This window comes from Hemitrygon akajei, chromosome 8, assembly GCF_048418815.1.
Source record: "Hemitrygon akajei chromosome 8, sHemAka1.3, whole genome shotgun sequence".
NCBI classification, from domain to species: domain Eukaryota; kingdom Metazoa; phylum Chordata; class Chondrichthyes; order Myliobatiformes; family Dasyatidae; genus Hemitrygon; species Hemitrygon akajei.
The window spans coordinates 27,706,106-27,725,066 of NC_133131.1; positions in this window are offsets into that span (position 1 = coordinate 27,706,106).

The following is an 18,961-nucleotide window of genomic DNA, read 5'->3' on the forward strand; positions in this document are numbered from 1 at the left end:
CAAAGAACTCTATCAGGCTTGTTAGGCACGATCTGCCCTTCACAAAGCCATGCTGACTGTCCCTGATCAGACCATGATTCTCTAAATGCCCATAGATCCTATCTCTAAGAATCTTTTCCAACAGCTTTCCCACCACAGACGTAAGGCTCACTGGTCTATAATTAACTGGACTATCCCTACTACCTTTTTTGAACAAGGGGACAACATTCGCCTCCCTCCAATCCTCCGGTACCAGTCCCGTGGACAACGAGGACATAAAGATCCTAGCCAGAGGTTCAGCAATCTCTTCCCTTGCCTCGTGGAGCAGCCTGGGGAATATTCTGTCAGGCCCCGGGGATTTATCCGTACAAATGTATTTTAACAACTCCAACACCTCCTCTCCCTTAATATCAACATGCTCCAGAACATCAACCTCACTCATATTGTCCTCACCATCATCAAGTTCCCTCTCAGTGCTGAATACCGAAGAGAAGTATTCATTGAGGACCTTGCTCACTTCCACAGCCTCCAGGCACATCTTCCCACTTTTATCTCTAATCGGTCCTACCTTCACTCCTGTCATCCTTTTGTTCTTTACATAATTGAAGAATGCCTTGGGGTTTTCCTTTACCCTACTCGCCAAGGCCTTCTCATGCCCCCTTCTTGCTCTCCTCAGCCCCTTCTTAAGCTCCTTTCTTGCTACCCTATATTCCTCAATAGACCCATCTGATCCTTGCTTCCTAAACCTCATGTATGCTGCCTTCTTCCACCTGACTAGATTTTCCACTTCACTTGTCACCATGGTTCCTTCACCCTACCATTCTTTATCTTCCTCACCGGGACAAATGTATCCCTAACATCCTGCAAGAGATCCCTAAACATCGACCACATGTCCATAGTACATTTCCCTGCAAAAACATCATCCCAATTCACACCCGCAAGTTCTAGCCTTATAACCTCATAATTTTCCCTTCCCCAATTAAAAATTTTCCTGTCCTCTCTGATTCTATCCTTTTCCATGATAATGCTAAAGGTCAGGGAGCGGTGATCACTGTCCCCCAGATGCTCACCCACTGACAGATCTGTGACCTGACCCAGGTCGTGATGATCAGCTTTACGTAGGTGACATTAAAACATGTTTTACCAATTGCATAGCTGTGAATGTGCCAGGGACCACTGTACTTTTGAACAAAGAACACACAGACACACTCACACACTGATGCACCATCAATAACTCTCGGAGACGAGAGGTGAGATATAGGCTTTTATTGGCTGGAAGAAAGAACAAGCAGCAATTGACCACCATGCTACATCCTGGAGACTGAGGCCGGGGCGGTGTCTCCAATCGCCTTTATACCGGGGTCCGTGGGAGGAGCCACAGGAGCAGTCAGTGGGGGGGGGTGGGGGTGTCCAGACAGGTATATGTAGTTCACCACACACACACACACAATAAAATCTAGCTGTAGATACTGAACATCCAGTCAAATTATCCTGTGAGATATTATCCAGATGCCCCCTTACACTGCCCTAAGAGCTGCTTGACCTCAGAGGAGAATTCTTATTAACACATCTGTACTTGAGAGAAATTGGTTTATGTAACAGTAATGACACAATCTGGCATATCATTCTTCTTAGAATTTAGTGTTTTAAAGAACTTCATAAAGCACCAAACACTTGCATGTTCTGGGCATCAGACAGTAGAAAACAGTCAAAAATATATTCAACTGTCCCTTTAAATAGCACCAGTGATGCCAAAACCAAAATAAAAATTGCTGGATGAAGTTAGTGGATTTGACGGTATGGGAAACGGACAGCCAATGGCTCTAGTCATGGTCCCTTATCTGTCCAGTTCTCTCTATGTATGCTGCATGACATCCAAAATTCCTCCAGCAGTCATTTGTTGTTTCTGCACAGTTGGCTGTAAACTGATTATACTGCCCCAAATCAGCAAAGTGCACTGCACTGATTGTCAACAATCTGCCTTCTCTGCAAACTCCCAGCAGTAATATGTGTGCACATGAAAGCATCCTTACACTAGAAGTGAAATGTTCACTCAAATGTGTATGAATGCATATTCTAAAGATGTGGAGGTCAGTGCTGATGGGGGCATTTATTGTCCATCTATCTAAGGAGACAGTGAGAATCAGCTACACAGGTTGGTCTAGGTTACATATAGATTAAAATGGAAGAGGGCTACAGATTTCCTTCCCTAAAGAACATGGGTGAATCAGATAGATCTTTAAGTTGTCTCACAGGTGGATAGGGTAGTTAAGAAAGCATATGGAGTGTTAGCTTTCATAGGTCGAGGGATAGAGTTTAAGAGTCACTAGGTAATGATGCAGCTCTATAAAACTCTGGTTAGGCCACACTTGGAGTACTGTGTCCAGTTCTGGTCACCTCACTATAGGAAGGATGTGGAAGCATTGGAAAGGGTACAGAGGAGATTTACCAGGATGCTGCCTGGTTTAGAGAGTATGCATTATAATCAGAGATTAAGGGAGCTAGGGCTTTACTCTTTAGAGAGAAGGAGGATAAGAGGAGACATGATAGAGGTATACAAGATATTAAGAAGAACAGATAGAGTGGACAGCCAGCACCTCTTTCCCAGGGCACCACTGCTCAATACAAGAGGATATGGCTTTAAGGTAAGGGGAGGGAAGTTCAAGGGGGATATTAGAGGAAGGTTTTTTACTCAGAGAGTGGTTGGTGCGTGGAATGCACTGCCTGAGTCAGTGATGGAGTCAGATACACTAGTGAAATTTAAGAGACTACTAGACAGGTATATGGGGGAATTTAAGGTGGGGGTTATATAGGAGGCAGGGTTTAAGGGTCGGCACAACATTGTGGGCCAAAGGGCCTGTACTATGCCGTACTATTCTATGTTCTATGTTTATGATAATCTGATCATTTCCGGTTACTGTTATGTGACTGATACCTTTATTTCCAGATTTATTTAAATATTTTCATTTAAATTGCTCAGTGGATGGAATTCAAATTTGAATCTCTGGAACAATGGTTCAGAATTCTCACTGCTTGTCCAATAAGTTAGCCACCACATTGTTGTATCCCTGCCACAATGGAACTAATTTGACACTTGCAGTGTTTAACAAATAGACACTGCAGAATCATACCTGACGCCAAGAATTTTAATGAAGAATAAGTGGATAAAAAAAAAGTCTGTTTGTAGCTGGACTATTTTTCCTAACATATTTATAATGGGGAAAGGGATTATTGGATGAAAAATCTGTGTTTCTTTAAAAGGTGAAGAGGTAGTAATAAGTGTCACATTATCTTAAATACGTGTTCTGAAACAGATTTTATTTTTACCTTTATTTATTTTATTTTGAGCTACACTGCAGAATAGGGCCGTCCAGCCATTCAAACTGCACCACCCAGCAACTCCTAAAACTAATCACAGGACAACTTACAATTAGTCTACTAACCGGTACATCTTTGGACTGTGGGAGGAAACCAGAGGACCCAGAGAAAACCCATGCATTCCAAGAGAAGAATGTACAGACTCCTTACAGATGATGTCAGAATTGAACTCTGAACTCTGATGCCCCGAGCTGTAATAGCGTTGTACTCACCGCAGCACCCAATCTATGAATGAAGGATTTCTGGGTGGGTTTTCATGACACTGGCCTGAAGGCCACCTACTTATAGCTAAATTGATTAATGTGCAATATCCGTTTGCACAGAGAAAGCAAATTATTTTCAATTCAGGAGCATATTAACATGTAGAATGAGTAAATACTAATTTATGGACTCAAAAATGTATAATGGAAAGCCCACATGAGCATGACAAAAAAGGAACAGAATTTCACAAAAATATTATTTGTGTGAATCTTCTTAACAATATTTAAATTAGTTAGCCTTGGCTTTATTTACAAATGGGACCAATCTGGCTTACGGTATCAGTAAATAAAATCTCAAGGTATATTTGCAAAGATAGTATTTTTAAGCTGTACTTGCACAATATTTGAAAATAAAGTGCTATTAAAATTGCCTAAATGATCAAAAGTTGGTTTAATGAAAGTTAATAGCTATGACATTTCTAATGATCTCATGGTATGATGGATGCAGTATTTTTATATGAGCAGGCCCAGAATAACAGAAACATCTACTATGACACATCTATTGACCGTGGCAATTTCTTGAACAATGAAGGAAGCACTTAGCTGCTCATGTTAGAAAGGAAAATGTTATTTAGTACTATGGAAGTTTATTTAAAAATAAACTCACCATTGACACCAAATCTGACTGAGCTGTAGATCCCCAGCAAATTTAACTATAATTTCACACTTGTGAATTCATACTCAATGAACATTTAGTTTAATCACAGATGATATTACCTGTGCATTCTGGTGTACTATGGAGATTTACAGAAGACTGAAACATAGACAAGCATGCCAGGTATGCACAAAAACGTTTATTGGTTGTATGACTTTGTAACTGTCTATGGGTCACATTTTGGTTCTTTTGTTAAAGGGCCCCCCCCCCCCCCCCCCCCCACTGAGCAATGGTGACTTTGTTGAATTCTGACTTCCAGTGTTATCTGAGTGGAGTTTGCATATCCACTCTGTTTCTGTGTAAACTTCCTCCACAGTGCTCCAGTTTGTATCCAGATCCGTTCAAGTGCAGCATCGTAACATAATGGTTAGGACGACACTTTACAGTACCAGTGATGTGGGCTCAATTCCTGCCACTGCCTGTAAGGAGTTTGTATGTTCTTCCCCGTGACTGCATGGGTTTCCTGCGAGTGGTCTGGTTTCCTCCCGTAGTCCAAAGACATACTGGTTGGTAGGTTAACTGGACATTGTAAATAGTCCTGTGATTATGCTAGGATTAAATCGGAGAGTTTCTAGGGCCAGAAAAGCCTATTCTGCACTGTATCGCAATAAGTAAGCTGATAAATAAATAAATAGATAAAGGAATAGATAGATAGATAGAGGGGTCAAATCCAATAAGTGCGGTGGGAAAACAGTATGTAGAGAATATGATACAGCTTTATTAGGATTGCTTTATGAACTGGCATCACTTGGTGGACCAAAAGCTTTTTTTTCTATCGTACAGAAATGGAACAATGGAAACCAAGGTTGCATCAGATAGATAGATAGATAGATAGATAGATAGATAGATACTTTATTCATCCCCATGGGGAAATTCAACTTTTTTTCCAATGTCCCATACACTTGTTGTAGCAAAACTAATTACATACAATACTTAACTCAGTAAAAAATATGATATGCATCTAAATCACTATCTCAAAAAGCATTAATAATAGCTTTTAAAAAGTTCTTAAGTCCTGGCGGTAGAATTGTAAAGCCTAATGGCATTGGGGAGTATTGACCTCTTCATCCTGTCTGAGGAGCATTGCATCGATAGTAACCTGTCGCTGAAACTGCTTCTCTGTCTCTGGATGGTGCTATGTAGAGGATGTTCAGAGTTATCCATAATTGACCGTAGCCTACTCAGCGCCCTTCGCTCAGCTACCGATGTTAAACCCTCCAGTACTTTGCCCACGACAGAGCCCGCCTTCCTTACCAGCTTATTAAGACGTGAGGCGTCCCTCTTCTTAATGCTTCCTCCCCAACACGCCACCACAAAGAAGAGGGCGCTCTCCACAACTGACCTATAGAACATCTTCAGCATCTCACTACAGACATTGAATGACGCCAACCTTCTTAGGAAGTACAGTCGACTCTGTGCCTTCCTGCACAAGGCATCTGTGTTGGCAGTCCAGTCTAGCTTCTCGTCTAACTGTACTCCCAGATACTTGTAGGTCTTAACCTGCTCCACACATTCTCCATTAATGATCACTGGCTCCATATGAGGCCTAGATCTCCTAAAGTCCACCACCATCTCCTTGGTCTTGGTGATATTGAGACGCAGGTAGTTTGAGTTGCACCATATCACAAAGTCCTGTATCAGTTTCCTATACTCCTCCTCCTGTCCATTCCTGACACACCCCACTATGGCCGTGTCATCAGCGAACTTCTGCACATTGCAGGACTCCGAGTTATATTGGAAGTCTGATGTGTACAGGGTGAACAGGACCGGAGAGAGTACGGTTCCCTGCGGCGCTCCTGTGCTGCTGACCACCGTGTCAGACCTACAGTCTCCCAACCGCACATACTGAGGTCTATCTGTCAAGTAGTCCACTATCCAATCCACCATGTGAGAGTCTACTCCCATCTCCGTTAGTTTGTGCCTTAAGATCTTGGGCTGGATGGTGTTAAAGGCACTAGAGAAGTCAAGGAATGTAATCCTCACAGCACAACTGACCCCCTCTAGGTGAGAGAGTGATTTGTGCAGCAAATACGTGATAGCATCCTCCACTCCCACCTTCTCCTTATACGCAAACTGAAGAGGATCCTGGGCGTGCCTGGTTTGTGGCCTCAGATTCTGTATTATCAGCCGCTCCATGGTCTTCATAACGTGCGACGTCAAGGCAACAGGTCTGAAGTCATTCAACTCCTTTGGTTGTGGTTTCTTCGGTACCGGGACAATACAGGATGTTTTCCACTGTCTGGGTACTCTTCTCTGCTCCAGGCTCATGTTGAAGATGCGCTGTAGTGGTTCTCCCAGCTCAGTCGCACAGGCCCTCAGTAATCGTGGGGAAACTCCATCCGGTCCAGCCGCCTTGCTGGTACAGATCTTCCTCAGTTGACCTACCACCTGTGCAGCCGTAATCCTGGGCGTGGGCAAGGTCTCCTGTGAGTGGCTATTTTCCTGTGAGGGAAGTAAGCCTGGTGTGGATTTCTGCGGTGAGGATGAGATTGAGCTGTCGAACCTGTTGAAGAAGTTGTTCAGCTGGTTCGCTTTCTCCACATCTCCACTTATTCGTCTATTCTTCCTTCTCTGACTTTCAAAGACATGTGTCATACTATCTCCAAAATAATTCATCATTTGTATCTACCAGAGGACAGGAGTAACAACATCATTATGGTTATGTTATTAGATTTCAATTTCAAATGTCTTATCAGTAGTCCAGACACATGTTTGAATTCTACCAGGGTAGATGAAAAATGTAAACTTCTTTAATAACAGGAATAGAAACTTTATCTCATTAGTGATGACTCTTGAAACTACAGATTGTCAATTAAATGAATCTGGTTCACCATTACCCTTAATGAAAGAAAATTTCTAATAGTCTGGCCTATATTTATTTGTCTGCAAACTACAGCAAAACAATGTAATCAAGATTCAAGATTGTTTAATATCATTTCCAGTACACAAGTGTAAGGGAGATGAAATAATTGTTACTCCAGGTCCAATGCAGCACTAAAAAACACTCTATAACAGGTTTCTCAACCAGGGTTCCATGTGAGGTCGTGATTGAAAAGAAATAAACATTTTTTTTTTTGCGATGCTAGCCTCGCAGTGGTGGGCAGTGACCAAGCAGACTCGTTAGCAATCTCATTAGAGGTCTCTCAGCCCAGTGTGGCAGTGTGCAGTCCATTTTCAGTTTTTGACACAGGATAGGGGAGGCTGTTGATAATTGGTGAGTGTAGTATTTCATGGAGCAGAAGACAGCAGGCTGACCATTGGTGAGTGGTGTTCTGCATGGAAGGGAGCATGGTTGGCTAATGAGGAGCATGAAGTGCGTTTTCTCAGCCTTGAATGGACTCACCCAACTTGGACTGTGACGTCAACCTCTCCCTCCTGAATACCTCCCCCAACTTCCCCTTACACACCACTGACTGACTTATGGGAGCAAACAAACTCTACTGGTGTAGTAGAAAATTGGAGGGTAATTTTTGTTCTAAAGGAGTTTTTACGCGCTGCAACTCAGTTGCTGGCCTGCCACTTTGCTGTTGTTGTAAACATTGCAAAAGGTGAATTGTGTAGTTGAGAAGTGAATAGTATTATGAAGTTTTCATATTTTTGTGGTTTTCTCATTTAGTCTTTTGTAATGCCTTTCTTTTTTATATTTTATTAACCCCTGTTAGGACCAGATGCAACACAAGAATTTGTAAAGGTTTCACTCTCAAACAGTATGATTAAGTCAATGTATTGATGTCATGTCACACGATGCCGAAGAGATTTTGTGCGATAAACTGAAAAACAACAGCTTCTCTATCGAGGTTGATGAGTCGACAGATCTCACTAATAAATGTCATGTTGTAGCATTTGTAAGATTTGTAAATGATGCTGAAATTCAAGAAAAGTATTTCTCTTGCAAAGAGCTGCCTGAAACACACAAAGGCCAAGATACATTTAATGTTTTGTCTTCATATCTGTAAACAAAATGTCTGTCTTGGAGGAACTGTGTTGGCATCTGTACTGATAGTGCCCCATCAATGGTTGGCTCCATGAGAGGTTTTGTTTCTCTTGTAAAAAAAGAAAATCCTGACATTGTCATAACACTCTGCTTTTGTCACAGAGAGGTGTTGGAGTCAAAAACTCTTGGAGATGAAATGAAAAACGTTCTGGATGATGCTACAAAAATGATTAACCTTATTAAACGAAGACCGGTTCACTCGAGAATGTTTAAAAACTGTGTGAAAATCTGGACAAAGTGCACACCAAACTCCTGCTACATACAGAAATCCGGTGCCTTAGCAGAGGAACAGTGTTTGTACTGAAAGGTGAATTGCAGGAGTACTTTCAAGAAAATAGTAGGCCAGATTTTGCCGAGTGCTTTGAAGATGAAGAATGGCTGCAGAAACTAGACTATTTTGCAGACAGTTTTCATCATATGAACCAGTTGAACAAGTCTCTGCAAGGCCCTGGAGAAAGTGTTTCAACTTCAAGTGACAAGATTCTTGGATTTAAAAGGAAACTGAGTTGTTGGAAAAATCATGTTGCAAAAGGAAATCTTGAACCGTTTTCACTGCTGCTTGGGCTTGAGAGCAATGAAAGATATCAGAAAGTCTCAAGTTTTATTGAAAACAGAAATTTATTATGCTTGCCTTATGAGTTTTTAAGTTTTATGAAAGGGAAAGAAAGTAATTAATTTCAAGAAAGGTAAGCTAACCTTAACTACCTGTTTTTTTTCCAAGAAAGGTCGGCTAAAAATTCATTCTCTACTCAAAAGAGCATTGACAATTATTTTTGGATTATTAAATCTACAACTTACTTATCACGCTAACGTAGCGTGAGCTGTAGATATAATAATTTTTACACAGTGGTTTCGAGACCTGAAAATTATTTCAAAGGTTCCTCCAGGGCAAAAAGTTTGAGAAATGCTGCTATATAATAAAGAACACAACAATAATAAAAACACAATAAATATAAATATTATGTACATATTATGCTTATGTACATAGATTGATTATATGTCCATAAATTGACTCTAGACACAGGAATGTCTGTACATAAGGTAACTGGCAGGAAATGATAAAGTGGTAGTGTTTGAGGGTGTGGAGCAGTGGATTAGTGGGTAAAGGTGTTTATCAGCCTTACTGCTTGGTAAAAGTAACTGTTTTTGAGTCTGATGGTCCTGGCATGGAATCAACATAGCCTCCTCCCTGATAGGAGTGGGACAAACAATCCATAAGCAAAATAGGTGGGACTCTTCATGATGTTACTGGCCATTTTCCAGCACCTTTCTGTACATATGTCCTTGATGGCGGGTGAGTGGTGATATATTGGGCAGTTTTGAGTACCTGTTGTAGAGCCTACCTATCCACTGCAGTGTAGTTTCTGTACCATGCAGTGATGCAGCTTTTATGATGCTCTTTACTGCACATCTGTCAAATGACATGATGTGCGTAGGCCAGCTCTCTTCAGCCTCCTCAGGAAGTAGATGCATCGTTGAGCTTCCCTGGTTGTGTAGAATGTGTTCTGGCACCATGAGAGATGTGTACTACCGGGAGTTTGTAACTGTTGCATTTTCCATTGCTGTGCCAACACTGTAAAGGGGTGCAAGTTCTCCTGAAGTCAATGACCATCTTCTTTGTCTTGTTGACATTGCGGAAGAGGTTATTTGCATGACACCAGGCCTCGAGCTCTTTCACCTCTTCTCTGTAGGCAATCTCATCACTGTTGAGTCATTGGTGAACTTGGCAAAGTGATACTCATTCTCAATAATTTCTCCTTCCACTCCGCCCACTTCCTCAAAGTCAAAGGTGTAGCCATGTGCACTTGCATGGGTCTCAGGTATGCCTGCCTTTTTGTTGGCTACGTGGAACAGTCTATGTTCCAAGCCTACACCAGTATCACTCCCCAATTTTTTCTCTACTACATCAATGACTGCATTGGTGCTGCTTCCTGTACCCAAGCAGAGCTTGTTGACTTCATCAACTTTGCCTCCAACTTCCATCCTGCCATCAAATTTAACTGGTCCACTTCTGACACCTCCCTCCCATTTTTCGATCTCTCTGTCTCTGTCTCCTGTATATCAGTAAGACCCAATGTAGATTGGGAGACCGTTTTGCCAAGCACCTACACTTCATGCACCAGAGAAAGCGGGATCTCCCAGAGGCCACCCACTTCAATTCTACTTCCCATTCCGACATTCCATGGCCTCCTCTACTACTGTGTTGAGGCCACAGTGAGGTTGGAGGAGCTACACATTATATTCTGTCTTGGTAGTCTCCAACCTGATGGCATGAACCTCGATTTCTCGCACTTCTGGTGATTGCCCTCCCCCTTCAACATTCCCGTTTCCCTCTCTCACCTCATCTTCTTATCAGCCCATCACCTCCCTCTGGTGCTCCTCCCCCTTCTCTTTCTTCCATGGTCATCTACCCTCTCCTATCTGACTCCCCCTTCTCCAGCTATCTCTTTCACCTATCAGCTTACCAGCTCTTTACTTCACCTCTGCCCCCTCCTAGTTTCAGCTATCACCTACCACCTTGTACTTCTTCTTCCCCTCCCCTTACCTTCTAATCTCCTTTTCTACTCCTGATGAAGGGTCTTGGCCCAAAATGCCAACTGTTTACTCTTTTCCATAGATGCTGCCTAGCCTGCTGAGTTCCAACAGCATTTTGTGCATGTTGCTTAACAATGTGATTACTTGGGTGTTTGGCTGTGCAGTCATGTGTGAGCAGTGTGTACAGCAAAGGCATCAACACACATCCCTGGGGGGAGGGGGCAGTGCACCAGTGTTGAGGTTGAAGGGAAGAGAGGAGCAGTTGTGCATCCAGATTATCTGAGGTCTGTTGTTTAGGAAGTCCAACACCCAGTTGTGTATATAGACCGAGGGGAAGGAGTTAGTTCATCAAGATCTGTGGGACAATAGTGCTGAATGCTGAACTAAAATCCAGAAGCAGCATTCTGACAGAAGTGTTCAAAACATAAAAAGAAAATGTATGAAAGATAAGAAGAATAAAATAAGCATACTCAAAATCTCCAGAATCAACAATGTCACCTAGCCAAACTAACCATTCAAATCCCAGCCATTTAACGTCTTGGAAAATGCTTAAATTAGTTGAGTAACACAGAGTTTAATGTAGCAACACTGTAATATAATCATATGATAGTATCAGGCCTTTTGGCCAATGTCATCTGTATGACCTCATGAGATACTGTCACCTACTAAAGTAGTTCTGGGAAATGGAATTAAACCCAATTTTTATTTTGTTAGAAATGGATTGATTAGATGAAATATGGGTATGTCTCGTTCCAGCTAAAGAACAGACACAGCAGAGGTAGCTGCTCTGTGGAGTAAGAAATCAAAACACCTCTCTGCTGCCACCTCTGGTATGTCTTGACAGTTCAAGAAGCCGGTGGTTGAGAGAACAGTCTGAAATCTGCTTAACTCAATTTATAGTTGTCCACTAAATCTTTCTGTGTCAACAGCTTTGCAGCAGCCATGCTGCAGCTAATAATGTAGGATATGTTGTAGACAAGCATTCAAACTGTGCTTGATATGGTTTTCCAAACTGATGTACTATATAAATATAGTTTTTAACTTATGATTTGATATTGCTTTTTATTCAGCCATCATGATTAAGTAGAAGATATTTCAGCCAACAAATCTCTCCTTTTCTTTCTCCTCCTTCTGTTCCATAATACCAGACAGGATCTGACATCATATTGTCAGGTGCTGATAGATACAGCAAGTGATTGCAAATTTAGACCCTACCTGTGATGTGTACTACCACTGTGGAAGTTGCAGTGAGGCAAAGATAGCCTGGGGCAGATATAGTCAAGTGAGACCTTTGACGTGAGATCACCGGAGCCACCTCTACCTACTACAGGTGAGATAGACTGTGGCAGTGTGTACTCAAGCCAAATGACTGAGACCACTATAATGAGACTTATACAAAAAGGTCTTCCAAAAATATAATGTCTCTTTACACAATAGAGAGCACCAGAGACAGACAAGATAACAAAAGGATATGAAATATACCCAACAACTAAAGCTCTATTGTCTTTACTAACTTTGAAATATCATCAGGTATCTGCTTGAAGTTTCGATTGACTTTAACACCTCTATTGTGAATGGGGGATTGATCTTGCGTATAAGGAATTTAAACATACACAATTTACAATGACCACTATCTGTAACTAATAAGCCAATTCTGTATATTCTGCACACCTTATATTCTGTCTGGGTAGCCTCCAACCTGATGGCATGAACATTGATTTCTCTAACTTCTGTTAATGCCCCTCCTCCTCTTCTTACCCCATCTCTTATTTATAATAACTCCAAAAGACTAGAAGTAGAGTAAATACTGAAAGGCTTTTATTAGCAGTAAAATGGACCGTGTCTATGCTGGATGACTGCCCGGGACTGTTGGAGGAGCAGTGACACAATCACCTTTATCCAGGGGTCTGTGGGAGGAGCCACAGGAGTAGTCAGTAGAGGGGCGTGTCCAGACAGATATACATGGTTTACCACACTGCCCCTCTCACAATCACTCCTTGCCTGCTCCCAATCTCCCTCGGGTGCTCCCCTCCCCCTTTCTTTCTCCCAGGCCTCCTGTCCCATGATCCTTTCCCTTCTCCAGCTGTGTATCCCTTTTGCCAATCAACTTTCGAGCTCTTAGCTTCATCCCTCTCCCTCCGGTCTTCTCCTATCATTTTCCATCTCCCCTTCCTCCTCCGACTTTCAAATCTCTTACTATCTTTTCCTTCAGTTTGTCCTGACGAAGGGTCTCGGCCCGAAATGTCGACAGTACTTCTTCCTATGGATGCTGCCTGACCTGCAGCGTTCCACCAGCATTTTGTGTGTGTTGCTTGAATTTCCAGCATCTGCAGATTTCCTCGCGTTTCTGTATAAAAATAGTAGTTTTTTGTTCAGACTTTAGAACGGTGTGGGTGACAGAGACTTGTGCTGTTTTCCTTGTGCACAAGCAAAATAAAAAGAATGCTTGAGTTGTAAGAGTGTGATTATTTTAGTTATTTAGCTAATTTATTTTATTATCAGCAACAACAGTTACTTCGACACCAGGGTTGGGAAGACTGAGTTGTGGGGTTGGGATGGAGATACAGATGAACAGCAGATGGTGGGATGGTTGATAGTAGTATGAGAGGTTGTCATGGCATTAGGAAGGCCTTGGATTGGGATATCTGAAAATTATTTCAGTGTGAGGTAGGATGCATTATATTGTGCAATTAAATAATTCCTTCCCTCCATCACCAGATTATTGTAGTGAATTGCATCATTAGCAAAATGCCCTGCAGTTACTCTCCTAGCACTTCCCAAACATGTGGCCTCTACCACTGAGAAGGACCAGAGCAACAGGGGCCCATCAAGTCACAAACCTTCCTGATTTGGAAACACTGTATATTACTGTTCCTTCATGGTAACCAGGTCTAAATCCTAGAACTTCCTTGTCCAGTAATATTTTTGAGTGCACTTTCACCAGAATGGTTACAGTGGTGCTTGAGGTTAGTTCATTGTCATAGTCGGTGATGTTGATACCCTGAAAAGTGAATGAAGAAAATTCTTTATTTCCAGTTTAATGTGTTTGGTGCTCCCTATGTGGTCTCCTCCATATTGCAAAAACAAAATGCAGAGTGGGTGACCATTTTCCAGGTCACCTCCACACAATTCACACATGACCCCCAGGCTTCTTGTCATCTGTCAATTTATTCTCCACACTGGTCCTATCTGTCCTGCCTGCAGACAGTGGTAATCTGAAGTGAAAACAATAAAAGTTGGAATCATTGAGCAGGTCAGGCAGCATCTTTTTTGAAAATGCTGCCTGACTTGCTAATAATCCTTTGCACTTTCTGCTCTTGCTTCCCATTGCAATCTCTCGGTCAGTTGCTTGCGACACTGCTCCAGTGAAGTTCAGCCAAAGCTCAAGGAATAGCATCTCATCCTCGGACTCCACACATTGCAATCGTCAATGCTTTCAGCTAAACAACAATTATAGTCTATAGATTATAGATTATATATATATCCTACTTATATCCCCCTGAGGTACATTTTCTGCCATTCACTAGTCTTTATTACTTGTAACAGTTGGTTTCATTATCACGTTTCTCATTCAGCCTGTACCACCTTCCATCCTACCAAGGACCTCGGCCTGAAACGTTGGCTATTTATACTTTTCAATAGATGCTGCCTGACCTGCTAAGTTTCTCTAGCATTTTGCATGTGTTTATATATGGCAGACTGCCAATCTATTAGTTTAGGGAGGGCATCAATTAATAATCAGCAGCAGGTTTCTTCAGCTGTGTTTGTCAGGGTTGCCATGATATTCAATGGAGTATAGTTGAATTTGAACAAAGGAAATATGACCAGTCTTCTCCATCATTTTTAACAGTAGAGGCACTCCTGAGTTGGAGGAAAGCCCTGTGCACTATAGAATTGTTGCCATGGTGGTATCTCAGCAGTCTTTGTGATCTGATTACACAGAGCCCAGCACTGAACATTCACATCAATGTCAGGGCCACAGTGTCATCTTGTGTGGTAGAGGCTTGAGTTTCCATGTAGTGCTCAGCCACTATGTGGCTTCTATGTTGGCATTTATTTCAAGGGGTGTAGAATATAAAAGCAAGGAGCTAATGCTCAGACACTAGACAGGCTGCAGTTGGTGTATTGTCAACAGTTGTGGGCCCCATATCTCAGAAAGAATGTGTTGTTATTGGAGAGAGTCAAGACAGGTTCACAAGGATGATTCTGGGAATGAAGGGGTTAACATACCAGGAGCGTTAGGCAGCTTTGGATCTGTACTCACTGAAATTTAGAAGAACACGGGAAGATATTATTGAAACCTACCAAATGTTGAAAGGACTAGATAGGGTGGATGTGGAGAGGATGTTTCCTATGGTGGGGGTATCCAGAACTAGAGGGCACAACCTCAAAATTGTGGGGCAACCTTGAGGATCTAACCTGGTCCCAACATATTGATGTAGTTATAAAGAATGCAAGACAGCAGCTATACTTCATTAGGAGTTTGAAGAGATTTGGCATGTCAGAAAATATACCCAAAAATTTCTATAGTTGTACTGTGAATTCTGACAGGCTGCATCACTGTCTGGGGCGGGGAACTGCACAGGACCAAAAGAAGCTGCAAAAGGTTGTAAATCTAGTCAGTTCCATCTTGGGTATTAGCCTACAAAGTACCCAGGACATCTTCAAGGAGCGGTGTCTTAGAAAGGCAGCGTCCATTATTAAGGACCTCTAGCACCCAGGGCATGCCCTTTTCTCATTGCTACCATCAGGTAGGAGGTACAGAAGCCTGAAGGCACACACTCAGCGATTCAGGAACAGCTTCTTTCCCTCTGCCATCCGATTCCTAAATGGACATTGAATCTTTGGACACTACCTCACTTTTTTAGAAATATACAGTATTTCTGTTTTTGCACATTTTTAAAATCTATTCAATATACGTAATTGATTTACTTGTTTATTATTATTATTTTATTTTTCTTTTTTTTTCCTCTGCTAGATTATGTATTGCAATGAACTGCTGCTGCTAAGTTAACAAATTTCATGTCACATGCCGGTGATAATAAACCTGATTCTGATTCAGAGGTAAGGCGGAATTTTTTTTAGCTAGGGAGTAATGAAGTAGTGAGCAATGAATCTGTAGAATGCTTTGTCACAGACTGTGGTGGAGGCCAAGTCCATGGGTATACTTAGGGCAAAGGTTGATAGTTTCCTGATCAGTCAGGGCATCGAAGAATATGACGAGAAGGCAGGTGTAAACTACCTCATAGCATGGCAGTAGAAATCTTAACAAGGGAATTACACCTAGAAAGTAACATTTTTAATATTGAGATATAGCTTTAATATGGCAATATGTCTAAATTCAAAATACAGTATATAGTTGATCATTGTTGTTGTTGAGGCACTTCAAGTCATTGTTGACTTATGGCAACCCTATGGATAGTGTAATTATCTATAGGGTTTTCATGGCAAGATACAGAAGCAGATTGCCCGGCCTTTCTTCCAGGAAGATACTACTGCTGCCCAGGTTGGGACCCAGCTGGATTTGAACCCTCCATCTCAAAGTCCAGTGCTGATGCCACTACACCACTGGCCGGCCCAAGTTGATCATTAGGGTTGCATTTTAGATCATTTTGAAAATGTGCTTTCATGGAACAACATTGTCACCTTGCTGAAACAGCACAACATTGTATGCATCAGCACCGATGTATTTTTGGCTCCGGTGCAGAAGAAAGAAGATGATTAATGATAGAAAACATTTTTGTCTCTCGTATTACAGGACTGTTAAAGAGAGAGAGCATGTAACATATGAATGGCCAGTCAGTTAAAAAAAAAGTATTTCTTCCTAATTCTTAAACTTCAGAACTGCATAACTGCCTTCATCCAAATTCCTGCCACTGCCTGTAAAGTGTTTGTACGTTCTCCCTGTGACCACATGGGTTTCCTCTGGGTGCTCAGGTTTCCTCCCACAGTCCAAAGGCACACTGATTGGCAGGTTAATTGGTCATTGTAAATTGTCTGGTGATTAGGCTAGAATTGAATTGGGGGATTGCTGGGCAGCATGGCTCGGAGGGCTGGAAGGGCCTATTCTGTGCTGTATCTCAATAAATAAATAAATCTGAACATTTGTTATCCATTTTCGTCATCTTTGTTAGTAATACTCACTAACATACTATTTGTTACAAGTAGCACACAAAACATGAAATAAATTCTATGCTGTAGATGGTGTTCTGTGAAATTTTAGAGGAAAATGGGAGCAATAAGAATAAAAATCACACAAAATGCTGGAGGAACTCAGCAGGTCAAACAGCAACTACGGAATTGAATAAATTATGTTTAAACTTATTGTTCCTTGTACTTTGATGGTGGATCATTTTCATTAGGTAATAATTTCTAACAGCAAGCAAGGACACAGTAGGAAAGATAGTAGGCAGCTGTCAATCCCAAGGGATTGTGGATTTGTGTCTCTGGTGGACTGTGTCTTCACCAGGGTGCAAGCCTGGGCGGGAAGATTTGAAGAACCAGCTGTTGCCCATGCAGTGGGCTCCCCCTCTCCATGTCACTGATGTAGTCTAAGGGAAGGGCAAACACTGATACAGCTTGGCATCATTATCATCGCAGAAGTTGCCAGAGTGAAGTTGTAAACAACATCAAACTGCCTTAGAGACCCCAGCTGTGGATTTCTTCCTTGGTGGATATGGCCGGAAGGCAGCAGAGGTTTAAAATCAGAGTTTTCCTTCTCCTAGGCGGGTTGCCGTCTAAGACTGACGAGCCCCACCTGCCCGAAGCAACTGGTTTTGAGGCACGAGTGGTCCACCTTTACCCCTTCCCTTGTCAGTAGAAAGAGTTCTGCCAGGCCTAGTAGCTAAGCCACACGTGAAGGCCAAGAGTTGGACTTGGTTGTCAGAGGCTGTTAGAGACACACGCCATTTGGAGCACTTTATAGGTAGTGGGAGCTTATCCCCACTAACACCCCCTGCTATGGCAACCTTAGGAACTTAGGAAAGGTAGTGATGAGAGAAATATTGTGATCCACAGGATTATAACAAAATCTTCCAAATAATATTGCAGCAACTCTGGTTTCCAGCATTTATACCATTTTACATTCTGTATAAGTTCCAAGTTACACAGGGCCTCATCTACTGAAACTATGACCAAATCATTTCATTGGCTCTGATTTGAACTAGTGACAATTGGCTGTCAAATGGCAATGAATCTGGGAGTGTTGTATCTCTGTTTTCATGCAATTACTTAGCCACTAGCGACCATAACTCCCCACTTAGATCTTTTGCTAAGCTGGTCCCTGCACAGATGGCGCAGGATGCAAGATACCATTGTTTTCAATGAGCAAGAAGCAGTGGTGTTACATTTTTTAAAATTATTTCATTTTAAGGTTCGAAGTACACAACTCTGAAATTCTTCAATTCTCCGCATAGCCATGAAATCAAGAAAGAGAAGTAAGCAGCACGATCATCAACCCCCAAATCCCTCCTCCCACCCAAAAAAACAAACAAAATTGACCCCCAAATCCCTCTTCCTGCACAAAGATCAAACAAAACAGATCAGGCACATCAAGCCCCAAATCCCTCTTCACGTGCAAAAAAAATATGAACAAACACAGATCAGGGACATCGAGCCCCAAGTCCCTCTTCCCACACCAAGAAAACAAAAACAGATCAAGCACATTGAGCTCCCCCCCAATCCCTTCTCCCACACAAAAACAACAAAAATGAATCAGGCACATCGACACCCCCTACCAAATCCCTCTTCCCACACAAATGGTTTACTTATAAGCATTTAAGGTGCTTATTTAAATTAGTTTTAATATTAAATAACATTTAATGTTTCAAATATACAGGTTTCCCCAGCAATCCGAAGGTAGAGTGTTCCTTTTTAAGACTTAAATGTCCCTGAATGGCAAAGCTTGGAGCAAAGTGTTACTGCCCGACACAGCTTTCAGATACATTTCAAGATCAGAACTAATTCATTGCACCACTAGAAGTCCCACCACCAATTAGGCTGCAGGACTCTAGGATGCTTTTGGGTCATAAAATGTGCGCTCAATATCTGTTCAATCAAAGTATGGGCATGGGGGTCCTGGTGGAAATAAAAAGTCATAATGTCCATTTCAAAATGTGAGATTATCTGAAAAAAAAAACACCAATGTATTGCAAAATAACT